This window comes from Musca autumnalis, unplaced genomic scaffold (assembly GCF_047663935.1).
Source record: "Musca autumnalis isolate F117 unplaced genomic scaffold, ASM4766393v1 scaffold_1, whole genome shotgun sequence".
Classification (NCBI taxonomy): domain Eukaryota; kingdom Metazoa; phylum Arthropoda; class Insecta; order Diptera; family Muscidae; genus Musca; species Musca autumnalis.
In genome coordinates, this window is record NW_027411644.1 from 264389761 (window position 1) to 264406650 (window position 16890).

Consider the following 16890-nt stretch of genomic DNA (forward strand, 5'->3'; position numbering starts at 1 on the left):
CAAATTTCAACAATTACACAATTGGCATTACAAACCTGCAAATCATTATTTTTCCACATTTTTCTCTTTTATACACAACAGTAGTTACCATTACCAGCAGCTGTTCTAATAAAAGAGTTTCTCTTGTTGCTATGCTGCGTGCTTCAAACAAAAACAACCCCCATTTTTTTCTTAGTTTATGTCGAAAAAATTAAAAAAAAAATAAAAAAGAACACTGACAGCGGTGGGATTCGAACCCACGCCCTTTCGGACTGGTGCCTAAAACCAGCGCCTTAGACCACTCGGCCACGCTGCCCATGCTGAGTTGTTGACAAACTGTGTATTTAAACACAATTGTGAAATTTCGAATAAACCGTTACTGTGATCATGAGATCAAATTACTAATTAACCTTCAATTCGCTGTTCTAATAACATGCGGTGTGAGCGTTTGTACGTGGTACCAAAAATAGTATTTGGGTTTTTTATTTTAATCTGAATTGATTGTTGTAAACATTGTAGAACAGCGAATTAATAAAATAATGGGACAAATATGGGTATATCACGTATAATTACTTAAAATGTACCCACAAAGTAAATGAAAATATTGTTTCTATAGTTTTATCCATTTTAATAGTCTTTAAAAACTCACAAAATTGACTAGAATATACATACATATGTATGTACATAGGTCTGTTTGATAACTTTACAAGTAAAAAGTTCTTGCAATTATATTTCTCTTTTACTGAACAAGTTTGTTGTAGAACAGCATTTTGTAAAAGTTTGTACAAATTTTTGGGTTATCGAACAGGCCATATACATAATATTAAAAGTGTCACACAACATACATACATTGAAAAAAATTTTTGCGAGTACAACTACGATTTTTGGAATAGAGGTTAAGGAAAAATGTTGGCTTCAAATTCGTTCACGTTCATAAAATCGGCCGATGCGCGCAAAAGTTATAGCGGTTTTTATACCCTCAGCCTTTAGGCTAAAGAGGGTATTTACACTTTGATACGGCCAAAAATGTGCCTCATCGAAATAATGGTTTTAGACCCCAAGTATGTTTGTACGATATCCGTTTCAGACAATTTTGAGTCGATCTAGCAATGTCCGTCCGTCTGTCTGTCTGGCTGGCTGGTGCGCACGATAACTCTCGAACGGATCAATCGATTCGGTTAAAATTTTGGGTATCGAAATATTTTGCCCAGATTTGATTTAAGTTCGAAGATGGGCCATATCGGCCCACTCCTTCAGGTACCTCCCCCACAAAAGTTCAAAAATGTTCGGCAAATTGTCCGCACGATAACTCTTGAAGGGAGTATCCGAATTAGTCCATACTTTGCACATCGTGACATTTCTACCAGACATAGATGAGGTTCCAATATGGACCTTATTGGTTCACTCTTTCGGGTACCTCCCACACAAAATTTTGCTTAAGTGCAGTTTAAGGCCTGCTCTCGAATCGCTTTGATTTTTGTTGCAGCCACTTGTATTCACTACCCCCATTACGACGATATAATTTTTTTCAGGAGCAAGTCCATATATCCTCAGAAATCAGCACGAAAACTGCAAACAACACATATAATACCATGTGTCGTAGTTGGAGTGCACGATAACTCTCGAACGGATCAACATATTTGGTTAAAATTTTGGGTCTTTCAATATTTTGTCCAAACTTAGTTTAAATTCGAAGATAGACCATATCGGTCCACTCCTTGCGGTACCTCCCCCACAAAGGTTCCAAATTTTTTGACAAGATTGTGGGCATGATAACTCTAGGAGGGAATAACCGAATTGAGCCAAACTTTGCTATTGGTAATATTATTTTCAGGCATAGATAGAGTTCTAATATGGACTATATCGGTCCACTCATTTGAGTACCTCCCACACAAAATTTGGAAAAAGTATAGTTTAACAACTCCTCTCTGATCTTATTAATTTGTGACGCAGCAGGTTGCACTTGCGGCCCCTGTTACGACGTTGTAATTTTTTTTCGTGGGAAAGTCCATACTTCCTGAGATAATGACCCAAAAAGGTCCAGAAAATCCTACCGGCACCACCTAAACTGGCTAATGTGTAAAATAACCCTTTAAGAGAGAAATCGATTTAGCTCAAACTTTGTAAATTGAAAAGTAAAATTGTAATATATTTAAATTCAGAAAATTAAGTACAATATATTTAATTATATAGTCTGTAAGAAGAATATCCATAGACTAATAAAGAAAAAAATATTTTCTACAGATTTGTATTAGGTCCGAATATGTACTACATCGTATCACTCCTATGGTTACACCCTACCCAAAGTTTGGAAAAAATGCACTCGTCTTGGATCATTCTGAATTTTGTTGCAACATGTAGTTTTTTGCGGCCCTTTCCATCCTGGAAAATTTTCCCAACAGCTAAAAAACCTACAGAAGTATTGTGTTAACTTTTTTTCTTCGGGTACGTGGCTGAGGGTATATCTCTGTCGGCTCAGCTGGCTGATACTTTCTTACTTGTTATTCACCATTTCGAATAAATTTTTGTGATTGCTATGATCTAAAGCTTATTTGCTTCGAAATTTTGTCTACTTTTCGATGAAATAAACAAATTTTGAATTACTTCTTATAAAAGTTGAGAAAAATGCGAATTTATTAAAATAGTGTTTTTTGCTAGTAGTCGGCATCATATCCCAATTGTCGGCTGACATGTTCCAGTAGTCGGCATATCGTATTTCAGCAAAGAAATGTTATAAGTTGATCGTTTCTTTTGTTTTAAACAACAAAAAACGCAATTATACACAAATAATCCTTATTGCTTTTAAAAATTAAATAATTTTAAGATGTTGTTAACATCATCCACCACAACTTTTTTTTCTTTATTTATTCCACTTGGGAATATAGGGTATCTACAAGTTCATTCCATTTTACTTTATCATGACAAATCATTTTTATTTCATTAAACGACAGGTTTATTTTTGCGATGTCCGTTGTTAGCGTTCTTCGCCATGTATTCTTCGGACGTCCACGTCTTCTGTTGCCTTGTGGGTTTCATTCCAAGGCAAACCTGGCGATGCTGTCGGGGGTTTTACGAAGAGTATGGCCCACCCAGCTCCACTTTCGTTTCATTAGTTGTTTGCCAATAGGTATTTCGTTCGACTTTCTCCAGAACTCTTTGTTTGATATTGTGTTAGGCCAGAATATACGCCAAATTATTCGCAGGAATTTATTGATTTGCGTTTGCAGTTTCCGAAGTATTGAGTTGGAAGTCAACCATGTTTCACTGCCGTATAATAATGTTGTTTTGACGCAGGCATTGAATATACGCAGCTTGGTATGGATGGATATTTGCGGAGATCTCCATATTTTGTTCAGTCGTCCAAAGGCTCGTCGTCATCTACTCCACCTTGGGATGAAATAATACATCCTAGATAGCAAAATTGTTCCACAAAATCAATATCTACATTATCTATATTAAGATTGAGGGTGGTTAATGTTGACATCAAGGCCGATACGTTTGCAGAGGATTGTTAGGTTAGGGATATTAGGCATATATCGTCTGCAAAGTCTATGTCTTCAAGATGGCGGTGAAATCCCCACATAATTCCTCTTTTTCTCTTGCACACTTCGACCATAACGGTATCAAGCACTAACGCAAACAGCAGTGGGGATAGAGGACAACCCTGTTTCACTCCGATGTTTGTAGTGAACGTATCGCTGTATATTTTGTTGTGTCGAACTTTGAGTGATACATTCCATTATTTTGCAAAGCATTCCATATTGCGCTGCGTTTCACTGAATCGAAGGCTTTCGTGAAGTCAATGAACACTGGGTATAGGGGCGAATGTCATTCGATGGATTGCTCGATAAGTATTCGGAGAGTATTCGATTGGTCGATACAACTGCGATGGGGTCTAAATCCAGCTTGTTCGTCGCTGTTGTTAATCATTACGGCTAGTACTTTATAAATTAAATAAAGAAGGGTGATTCCCCTCCAGTTGTTGCAATCTGATAAGTCGCCTTTTTTGGGGAGTTTTATGATTTCACCGCGCGTCCAACTGTTTGGTCTTTCTTGCTGCCAGACTTCTGTCAAATTTGGTTGTAGGATTCTCGCTGATGTCCTCGGTTTAATCTGTAGCAATTCGGCTGGTATGTTATCTTCTCCTGGTGATTTGTTTATTTTAAGTGCGAGGATCACGTTTGAAATTTCATCTATTGATGGAGGATTCTCATTTATCTCCTCATTGACTGACATGTTGTTGTTATGGCTCTCGTTTTCAGTACTATTGCTAATGCTTTCAAAATGTTGCTTCCATCTTTCAGCTTGCAAGTCAACATTAGATATTATATCGCCGTTTGTATCCTTGATCCCCCTATTCCTGTTGAATGATTGGCTAGATATTTGGCCAATTATTTGGTATAGTTTCCGCATGTTGTGCGCGCCTGCTGCATGTTCGGCATCTTTTGACATTTCGTCTAGGTATTTCCTCTTATCGGTACGTGCTGACCTTGGCAACGTATTGATATGTAGGCAGTATATTGCGGTTATTTAATGATAGTGATTTTAAGCCTAGGTACCTACCCCACAAAAGTTCAAAAATGTTCGGAAAAATTGTGCACACGATAATTCTTGAAGGTAGTGATGTAATCCATACTTTGCACATCTTAATATATCTACCAGATATAGATCAGGTTCGAATATGGACTATATTTGTCTACTCCTTCTGGTACCTCTCACACAAAATTTCGGATAAGTTCACTTTAAGGCCTGCTCTCGAATCACTTTGATTTTTGTTGAAGCGATTTGCATTCGCTACCTCCATTACGACGGTGAAAGTTTTTTTAGGGGCAAGTCCATATTTCTTAGGAAAATAGCCCAAAAGGTCTAAAAAATCCCTATGTCACCATATGCGGTTGTTGGAGAGCACGATAACTCTCGAACCGTTCAACCGATTTGGTCCAATATTTGGTCTTCGTCATATTATATCCAAACATAGTTTCATGGGGCAATACCGATCCACAACTTCCGGTACTTCTCCTCAGTATTTAAAAATGTCACTAAAATTCTAGGACGATATCACTTGAATGGGGCAACCAATTTGGTCCAAACTTTGGATCTCCACTTCTAAAATGGTCCATATCGGTCCTTCCTAAGGGTACCTCCGCCACAAAGGTTCAACATTTGTGTCTTAGTGCAGTTAATTCCTAATCCACATTTTTGTCGGCAAGTTCAAATGTCCAAAAAGGGTCACAAAATTCTGAAGATACGTTAAACACATTCGATATGTCCGTAGGTGAAAGTTTCACTTCACATTGACTGAGGGTATATATCTGTCAGCAAAGCCGACTGACACCTTTTTACTTGTTTGTTTTTTATTTTTCTCATCTATGGACATTGTAGTTTCAAAATCCGCAAAAACTTCCCAGGTGTAAGTACCTTTCATTTAAAGTTAGTTAAGGCCCACCGTGATCTGTTAAGAAATTACTATGCTCGAACAACAAGAGGATGTGCTTCCAATGTCATTAGCTGTATATTTCGCTTCTTTCGCAATATATTCTCTAAAATGGTGTGAACGATAACTCTCGAAAGTAAGGGTTCGTAGTGACGAAAAGACTTCTCCGACAATAGTTATGGACATAGGTCCACGTGGGTGTATGTAGACTTTTTTGGTTGACTGTATGTCAGAATTCGGCACCTCTTTACTCGCGAGCAAACAAAGAGAACTTCTCTCTCCACTCACTAATTGAAAAACCATGCACTGACAACAGTGTTTGCTCAATTTGTTGTTGTTGTTGTGTGCCGAATGCTGCTGTATGTTCAAGATACGTTGCTGACATGCGGTTGCGCTCATCAGATAAAATCTATTTCATAAAAAAAACGCTCCACGCTTAATTGGGTTGACGGTATTGCCCGGTACAAAAATAGCAATCTCGCTTATGATGGTTTTATGAGAGTTCCAAATTGCTAATATATTTTCATTTAGTGGCAATCTTGATTGCCTTTCATAGTCTTATGCCACACGGTGGATCTTGCACTAAAACTTTTTCTTCAATTCTCTTTTGAACTTTCACAACCATCTACACGCAGAAACTATCATGTGAAACGAACGATTTGTTTTTCTTTTATTTTGCCTTACATTGTCATTCTTTGATGAATAATTTATTAAATGTTATCAAAATTAAATCTGACGCGGCAAAAATATAAATGAAGATGGATATGGATGAAAAGTACACAATTATAAAAGGCATTGTGGATTTAATTGAAGAAGCTATTGCAAACAACATAAATGAGGATATAATATTAGGTAAAGTATTTTATTTATATATGTAAAAATTTCAGTCACTAGTGTCATATAAATAAAATACTTTACCTAAGTATCTTGGAATTCTGGTCGTGGGAGTGTGTGCTGCATGATAGGCAGGTGTCTCCAATTCTTATCAAATACGAATTGAACGTAATTGAGGCAAAAACTGATCTGTTTGACTGGGTAGACGTTACTTTGACGGTTTTGGAATCGCAGAAATGCAAAATTTATTACCACAAATACATCTAATAATTTGACAAACTACATCTAATCATAAATTTTAATTTTGTAAGGATTGACAGATTTGTGCCAAAAAGCCACATACTGCCCACCAACACAAGAAAATGTTGGACAAAAATTTGAAGGGTGGCCAGAGAACAACGTGGATTCTTTTCGTTGTTAACAAAAGAACATTTGCTTCTTTGTCAGATTCCTCATGAGACACTGAACTTGCCAGGCAGTATCATTCTGCTGGTCGGGACTAATTTGTTCCATCTGAGCTGCAACTAAATTTCCCAACCATGCGAATTTTTGTTCTTTCTTCCCACGCAGAACTTTTTTATACCATCCAGGTCATTACGGAAGCTATTTATTGCATTCTAAAAAAGAGGATATATGTACATACAAGATATGTGAACGGACAGAACGAGTAGCCTAATAATTTGATTTAACATTAATAATAATACTTCTTACCTTAGGTTTTTGGTGGCTCCTAGGTGTAATATGCGGTACGCGTACTTTTATAGTATAATAGTCATAAGAATAATTTTTACCTTCGGTTCTTGTTTGTGTATCTCTTGATTGTTGTTGAGATCCTCTTCATAGTCAGTCGTCACATTTTGTGACATTGTGCTCGAAAAAGTATAGTCTGTACAGTTTTCTTTATACGCTTGATTTCTGTTCCGTCAAAAAGTTTTTACTACGATAAACATTTTTCATTTACATATATCGAAAAAATAGAAAAAAATAGTAGATTCTTGCAGTTCAACAGACCGAACTGACCATTGTTAACTACATATGTATGTACCTCTGTATTGGTAACGTTGTCCTTTTATGTTCTCATTTCAGTATAGTTTTTGAGGAAGCACATTTGTGAATAGCACCATAGCCTTGGGATGTAAATATCTCCTGCTCTGGCACCACTTTTCTTAGACATTGCAACGAGTCGTTCCTCGTGCATGAACTGCTCCCGCAGATTTCGCCATTTGCGCTTAACTTCCTCTGCGTTCAGACAGCTATCCAAAGCCAATAGCTCATTCACTATTTGTGTCCAGGAGTGAGCCTTTTTAATACGGTCCACATATTCGGGCGACCGAACATTATACAAGCAAGGGTGTTGTTGAACACAAATAATTAGGCGCTCCACATTATCTCGTGACCAATTAATTGCCATTTTATTCATTTTTCCACTGACTTTTGTATTTTTTTGGATTAAATTCGAGGCACTGAACATTCTAATACAATTTGTTTACTTGTATACGCTTCATTTCAAAATCTTATTCAAAAAACTCCAGAGGTTTTTCAACTTTTCAACAACAGCAACCAATTTAATCATGTCATATCTCACTAACAGGCTACAATCTGTTTTCGTGGGAAATACTAAATCAGATCCGTTATTGGTACCTAAAGGTGTCCCACAGGGTTCAATCATAGGCCCACTCCTTTTTTCGCTTTATGCCAATGACTTACCACGTCAATTGAACCACTGTGATATTATGATGTATGCAGATGAAGTGCAGTTATATTTAAGTGCATCGGTAAATAACGTAGATGACTGCATAGCAAAACTGGACGAAGATCTCACTCGCGTCTACAATTGGGCGACCGCAAATGGCTTATTATTGAATCCCAAAAAGTCAAAATGCTTAATTATTCATAAAAACAAAAAAATCAGTTTACGCCCACCAGATATATTAATCAACAATCAAAAGATTGATGTAGTGCGAAGCGCAAAGAATTTGGGTGTAACTTTTAATAGTTCTTTGAGTTGGTCCGACCATGCAAGCACTGTTGCCGGTCAAACTTATGCTAAACTGCGTGTTTTATGGATCACACATTGCTATACACCAATTAATATTCGGATTCTACTTGCAAAGTCGTACCTGATTCCAAGTTTGACTTATGGGTGCGAGCTCTTTGCAAACTGCGATTCCTCCAGTCTTCGCAAACTTAATGTCACTTTCAACAGCATTATTCGATATATATATGGTTTAAACAGGTCACAGCACATTTCACAACTTTCGATTTCTCTCTATGGCTATAGTTTTAACAATCTTCTTGAAATCAGATCTTTAATTTTGTTACATAAACTTATAGTGAAACAAAAGCCTAAATATCTGTTTGAAAAACTTATTTTTGCCCAATCTGACAGAGGAAGAATATTAAAACCATTCACACGTCGGAGCTCTATGTCCGAAAAACAATTTTATATCAACACTATACGTCTTTGGAATAATTTACCACACAATATTCAAAGCATCAGCAACGCTCTCACATTTAAAAAACGCCTTATTCAGCACATTCAGCACATTATTAGTCAACGTGGATATTAATGTTTTTTCAAATGTTTTTCAATTCATTGTGACCCTAGGATATTTCTTTCTGATTATATATCTATTTTTAATTTAATTATATTTATTTAATTCGTCCCTTTTTTATTCATTGTGACCCTACTTAACTAGGATTTTTTTTCTGATTATACATCTACACTTTAATTATAAGATCAATGTCTTGTTGTGTAGAAAACATAAATAAATAAATTGTATTTACAAGAACAACAAATCAAGCAAACAGCGCCGAAAAGATAATCAAAATAAATGAGAAAACCAATATACTGCCAACTTCGCTCTACGAATAGAAAGCAAAATAATTTCGAAACATTTGCAGTGACGTACCCGACCCCTTGCTCTTCTATTCCCTCTTCTAAAAGATAGGAAAGTTTATAGTGCAAGTTTTACCGTGTGGCATAAGACATAATTGGCAAAATCAGCTTATAAATAGTGTAGATTGGATAAACTCGGAGTTTCTGTGGTAGGATCCATAATTTGCAGATAATCGGAAAAATATTTGATTGCATGTGGTCTGCTTGCTGATGGGGTTTTCTCTTATGATTTCTGGTGAAAATGAATTGGGAATTGTAAGTTATACAAATACTTCCAACTACTTTTCGATGATTTTTTGACTTTTCAAAGCCAACAAATAGGATAATTCTACGTGTACAATAAACTCTAAAAATAGAGCAGACCCAAAAGAACGGATGTTGAACTCACCGCTAGGTATCAGTCCTTAAGTACCTCAATGGCAATTCATAATTTGGAAAAACACAAAAAAGTTATTCCTATTGTGATTTAGAATTTATTTTTATTCTGAAATCATAAAAACGACAAGATATTATATTTGTGTAAGATGAAGTGGATACTCAAAACAATTACTTCCAACTGTTCTTCATGACGTTACTAAAATAAATATTAAAAATAACTCTAATTACCCATAGGGATACATATAAAACGTCGGACAATATGTATAAGAATATTTTGTAATTATGGTTCCACTTGTTTTCACAATACAAATGGAAATTTTTTTAACACACTTCGTACCCTTAAAGGCCTAATCTTCAAAAAATATACCTCTATCACCCATAGCAACCCTTTTGCAAATTGTCAACATTTTAGATATTAGATAGGAGAGTTTTGTTTAGGCATAACTTAATTCTTGCATATGTATTTATGACATTTAAATAATGTCATTATAGTCCTAATAAGTTGAAGATATAATTTATATTTAATTATATTTTATTTGTATTTATTCCACAAAAAATTAAACTTAATATTTTCTCATACTTTATTAACGAAACAAATGTTAGTGTATTCTACGTGGTTTTTTAATGTTCGCGCTTATGTACACAACCATTTCGGCTGGGTACGTGCATGGTGGAATAAGAAGGTGTTATACCCCGGTTATAGCCCATTTAGATATGACTTCATTAGCCGGATTTAGCACATTATCAGGTTTTATTTGATAAATCCAGCCAAAATCTACCAGATTTCCCATATATAAATAAATCCTAGTATTGAGTGGATTTGTTTTAAATCTGGCATAAATCCTCGTATACAACTCTGTTTTTTGCAACATGTTGTTAGAAAATACAAAAAGTTGAAAATACAAAAGGCACAAGAAACAAGGTAGATGCATCGGTGAATTGCTACACTAAAAATAATTTAAAATGTAAAAATTTGTAAACAAGGAGGAAATATTAAATTTGTTTTGATGTACAAAGTTCATTTTAATCAACCAAGACTAATATTTACGATGTCTAAACGATAAAAATAATTTTTTTATTTATTTTAGATGGGCAAACTGCGATAAAAGAATTTTTTATTTGCTCGTTAGTTAGCATTAGTAGCATAATTTGCTAACATTTTCAGTATTAAACAATAAATTTGTAATTTGACGTATGTTTTTTGAGACGAATTCGATTTACAAAAAATTCTTTTGACGTTTCAAATTCGATCAGATGGGCTGATGCATCTACCTTGGTAATTGTGCTACGAACAAAAATCAGCTGACTGCCATTTAAATCCTTCAAAATGTATATCTAAATGCAATGAGATTTGTACTGGATTTATTAAATCCAGTCGAGGATTTATGGCTAGTCTAAATGAGCTATTACACTATTGAAGGTTAACCCACTGGGTTTAATAGATCCAGTGGGTTAATCTGTGCTGGTTACACTTAGTATTTCGAGGATATAAACTGTTAGCTGATGTTTGTTTACGTATACATGCAAAATAACACATAAATATAAAAAAATAGTTTTCAAAAATTAAAATGGTAACAATTGATGCATTACAACAAGTATTTAAACAGTATTGTGATTGATTGGAAAACAAACAAGTAGGAAAAGCGTTAAGTTCGGTCGGGCCGAACTTTTTATACCCTCCACCACAAATTTCAGCCATTTCGGTGAATTAATGTGGCCACAACCTTCAAAATACCGAAAATCGGAAGGTACCGTTCTATGGGGACTATATGATGGCGTGGACCTATACCTAAAAATTTCTGGGGGAAAATTTTATACCCCCAACGAAGACTAAATACCAAATTTCCATCATCTCGGTGTGATAATGAGGACAAAACCTTCAAAATACCGAAAATCGGGAGATATCGTCCTATGGGGGCTATATCAAAACGTGGACCTATATAAATACTTTACGGTGGAAATGTTTTTTAGCCTCTGGAAACACAAAATACAAAGTTACAACCGATTCTGTTGTCAAATGGGACTAATACATTCAAAATATATTAAAACAAGTAAAAAAGTATCAGTCGGCTTTGCCGACAGAGATATACCCTCAGCCTGTATATTGAAACAATTTTTTCCCAAAATACGTATGTATTTAGGGGTTTCAAAAATTGTGGGCGTTTGAACCGACAAAAATGTTGATTAGGATTAAATATCAAAAGTTTTGCGGAGGGGATACTAAAAGGAATGGATCGACATTGACCGTTATGGAAGTGGATCTCCAGCCACAACATATGGTGCCATAGGGGGGTTTTACACTCTTCGGGCTGTTTGCTCAAGAAGTATGGACTTGCCCCTAAAAAAACTTTTGCCGTCGTAATTGAGGCAGCGAATGCAAGTTGCTTAAACAAAAATCAAAGTGATTCGATATCAGGTCTTAAAGTGAACTTATCCGAAATTTTGTGTGGGAGGTACCGGATGGAGTGGACAAATATAGTCCATATTTGAACCTGATCTACATCTGGTAGATATATTAGGATGTGTATAGTATAGACCAATTCGGCCACTACCTTCAAGAGTTACCGTACGAACAATTTTTCCGAACATTTTTGAACTTTTGTGGGGTAGGTATCTGGCTTATCTTCAAACTTAAACTATCTTTGGACAAAATATTACTAACGCCAAATTTTGGACCAAATCGGCAGATTCGTTCGAGAGTTATCTTGCGCTCCAGCCACCTCACACGGTGTCATAGGGGGTTTTGCAACTTTCAGGCTATTTTCTCAGGAAGTATGGACTTGCCCCTGATGAAACTTGTACCGTCGTATGGAGGGCAGTGAATACAAGTTGCTAAAACAAAAACCAAAGCGATTCGAGAGATGACCCTAAACTGAACTTTTCCGAAATTTTGTATGGGAGGTACCCGAAGGAGTGGACCGATTGAGTCCATATAGAAACCTTATTTAAGTCTGGTACACATTTCACGATGGGCAAAGTATGGACAAAATCGGTAACTCCTTTCAAGAGTTATGGTGCGCACAAATTTTCCGAACATTTTCGAACTTTTGTGGGGGAGGAACCGGAAGGAGTAGACCGATATAGCCCATCTTCGAACTTAAACTAAGTTTGGGTAAAATATTACGAAAGCCAAAATTTGAACCGAATCGGTTTGTCCGTTCGAGAGTTATCTTGCGCTCCAACCACTACACACGGTGTCATAGGGTTTTTTGTAACTTTCAGGCTATTTTCTCAGGAAGTATGGACTTGCCCCTAATGAAACTTACAGCATCGTATAGAGGACAGCAAATACAACTTGCGTAAACAAAAATCAAAGCGATTCAAGACCAGGTCCTAAACTGAACTTTTCCGAAATTTTGTGTGGGAGGTACCCGAAGGAGTGGACCGATTGAGTCCATATTGGAACCTCATCTAAGTTTGGTAGAAATTACACGATGTGCAAAGTATGCACCAAATCGGTTATTCCCTACAAGAGTTATCGTGCGCACAAGTTTTGCGACAATTTTTGAACATTTGTGGGGGAGGTACCTGAAGGAGTGGACCTATATGGCCCATCTTCGAACTTAAATCGAATCTGGACAAAATATTTCGATACCCCAAATTTGAACCGAATCGATTGATCCGTTCGAGAGTTATCGTGCGCACCAGCCTGCCAGACAGACAGACAGACAGACAGACGGACGGACATTGCTAGATCTACTCAAAATTGTCTGAAACGGATATCGTACAAACATACTTGGGGTCTAAAACCATTATTTCTATGAGGCACATTTTTGGTCGTATCAAAGTGTAAATACCCTCTTTAGCCTAAAGGCTGAGGGTATAATGACGCGTACTTTATATGGGGCGTTATATGGGGGCTATACCAAAACGTGGACCTATATAAACCAACTTTGGTACCAATTTACAACCAATTCGGTGGTAAAATGGGACAAATATCTTTAAAATTCCTTAAAACGACGACGCGTCACGCGTCATTTTGTATGGGGGCTACACGAAAGCGTGGACCTACATAGCCCGCTTTCAATACAAAAGTCCTACGTACATATAATAGATTTTCCCAAAATTTCATCCACCTACGTCAATCCGTTTGGACGATAGAGTGATTTCCACAGACGGACAGACGGACGGACATGGCTATATCGATGTAGAATTGCACGCTGATCAAGAATATATACAGTTTGTGGGGTCTACAATGATTGTTTCGAGTAGTTACAAACGTAGGGACAAACTTTATATACCCCCATCCTATGGTGGAGGGTATAAAAATATGGAACAAAATGCATAAATAGTGAGCAAAGAAAACATTTACCGATACAGATACTAAACCGTTCAATATTCAAGAAAACAACCAACTGCAATAATGTAGCAAAGACATCAATGAACAACTTCCTGGAATATGCGAAATGTCTATGAACGGTTCTTAAAGGTGAAAATAGCAAAAAACTTTTGAAAATATTAAATTTTTACACTTTGTTCTCCGATTCTGGTCCAAAGATACCCAACCGCCCAAAAATCAGTAAACAACTTTCTAGAACATATGAGGATTCTAGGAATGATTCTCAGGGCTGAAATTCAAGAACAATTAAATTATTCATAAACATTTCACATATTCCAGAAAGTTATTCATTGATGTCTTTGCTACATTATTGCAGTTGGTTGTTTTCTTGAATACACTATGCAACACTAAAAATGCAAACAACTTCTAGTATGCATTTTTGAAAACTACATATTGAGACTACAAAAACCCTACTAGGGTTTTGTCCTGTCAGATCCAGTTCGTATTGTATAGCCATATCTAAACCGGGCAAAAACATTTATCGGGACTTCATCTCAGAAACGATTAGGAATTTGGACTTGCTGTCTTTGGCAATATTGTAGCCTTAAATTTGCTGAACATCAAAATTGTGAAAATATAGAAAATTTTACATAATTGCTGTAATTCTGGTCAGTATCAGCTAAACTATTGGGAGTTAAAACAAGTAACCTTTAGCAAAAATATTCCAAAATAAAGTTTTCAGGAATTCTTCAGAATATTCTGAAACTCTACAATGCTTATTTCTTGTTGTTTTAGCGGTATTTTGCATCATATCTTTTATAACACGTATTTCAAACACAGTTCACACCCACAGTTTATTCTTGCATTACGGATTTCGCCACATTATTGAGATATTTATTAAATGGACGGTTAAAATATACTGAAAACAAAGTGATAGAGGCATTCTACAACAATGACATGTTCTGAAGAGTTGTGTATTACATTCCAGCGAATATTTTGCCAAACATAAAGAAAACATAAAGAAAAAATTAACGGTTTTGGAGATATAGTGCGAAATGTATACAAATTATGAAAATTTTCGATATTTCATAAAATTTGAGGCAATAAATGTAGTTTTTCGAGTTCATTATTTCTCCAAATATTTTATTCTTGCCCTTATCTACAAATTTGCTTCAGCGGTCAGATGAATATTCACATAAGATTCCGAGAATTGCTTTAAAAGTCAATATTTAACCAAGTTTAGATGGGGCCATAATATCTAAGCTGTATCTGACACATCAAAACCCAACTAGGATTTTTGTCGTTTGGGCCTGTACTTTCAAAAAGTCCGCAGCTCAAATTGTTTGCCCAACATTACCTTAAGAATGTTGCACAGTGATATTGAACGGTTTAGTATCTGTGGACCAGAATCAGAGAAAAAATGATAAAAATCCCATTTGCTTTGTTATTTTGACCTTTAAGAACCGTCTATACAGAGATCGTATGTTCTACAAAGATGTTTATTGGGATCTGAGGTACATTTTTGTAGTTGGTTGTTTCCTTCAAATTTGATCGGTTTGATAGCTGCAGACCAAAAGCCGGTAAAAGATTTTAAAAGCAATTTAACCTTGCGATTTTGACCTTGCAGATGAAGTTTGATGGATTATATGTGTTCACATTTTTTGTTCCTTAAGACAAGATCTACAACTTTGCCTCTAAGATAAATTAAAATTTTTCAACCGTTTGGAAGATATAGTCTTGAAAAATTACCCCTTTTTACATCAAAGCCTCAAACCTTTAGAGGCCTAAAACCGCGAAAGTTGATGAGATAGGGAAAAACGGCGAGACACGTGTCTTCTATTTTTTGGTCTTCTATCACACTGCGGTATCAGAATATGGTTAATAATTTTCGTGTTGCACAGTGTTAATTATTTAATTATTTTTTATTTTAAACTTTTTAGTAAATAAATTTTTTGACCACTGAGAAGTCCATAACCAAATTACAGTAAATTTAGGCCGATAAAAAACTTTAAATTGCCTGAAATCGAGTGGTACCGTTATATGGGGCTACACCAAAATCTGACCCATGTCCACAATTTTTGGTGGGGAGTTTGGTAACTCCACATGTCAAGTTACAGTCAATTCGGACAAAAAAATGAAGACAAAATCCTCAAAACGCCTGAAATCGGGTGGTACCGCTATATAGGGGCTATAGGAAAAATTGACCCCATATTGGTTTTGGTTTCATACATATTCATGTATTGTCATCCAAATCTGAAAAGTGTGCAAAGTTTCAGTTCGATTGGTCAACTGCAACTGTGTTAAAAATGAGTTACTAGATTTGAACTAAACGGACACCAAAGCAAATTAAATAAAACACTGTAAAAACGTATTTTATTTTAACTTCGTTTTTCTCAGAACCATTTTTTTGGCTTAGGCCATTTTGGCGCTGAGCGCCTCATATTAAGATGTTGTCAACAGTTCGCATTCATCGTTCGTTTCATAGTTTTTACCATATACTTCGTTGCCACATTTATTTCATTATCTTATGAATTTCTTACTCCTGACATGCAACAAGTCATTATTTTAATCTGTTTAAATCCACAACACCACCACAATTTATTTTTAAGGGTTTATTAATAGGCAACGTCAGTTTTCTTTGAACCTATAACTGCTAGGGTAAGTGCACCTAATGTCGGAATGTACCAGTAGTCGGCACCTTTTGAATTTGAACTCAAATAACTGAAAATTAAGAAAACAAAATAGGAAAATAATCTTAAAAATGCTTTAACAATATTGTCAGCTAACTTTATATAAAATTTCATTGCGCTAGGACCAATTTTTATATCGAAATTTAAGTTTTTGTCAGTGAAGGGTTTTCACCACAACCGAAAATGCATGTTTCTTAAGAAAAAAATTGTGGACATGTTAACCTTATAAGCTCTGGAATTATATTAAAATGAAGAAATTTTCCACAACATTTTTGTCATATAGGTAGAGAACAGTTAAAAGAACACTTTAGAAAAAGAAAATTTTAAAAATATTTATAATTGTGCAATTTTTGCTGATGCCGACTTTAGGGACAAAAAAATATAAAATTTGCCTGGA

General features: G+C 35.7%; 1 non-coding gene across 1 annotated transcript; it reads right to left on the minus strand.

Moving 5' to 3' along the window:
- Window positions 1-215: 215 nt before the first annotated feature.
- Window positions 216-295, minus strand: TRNAL-UAG (transfer RNA leucine (anticodon UAG)). The gene has a single exon. It is a non-coding gene; the product is annotated as a tRNA-Leu (tRNA).
- Between the last annotated feature and the right edge of the window lie 16595 nt (window positions 296-16890).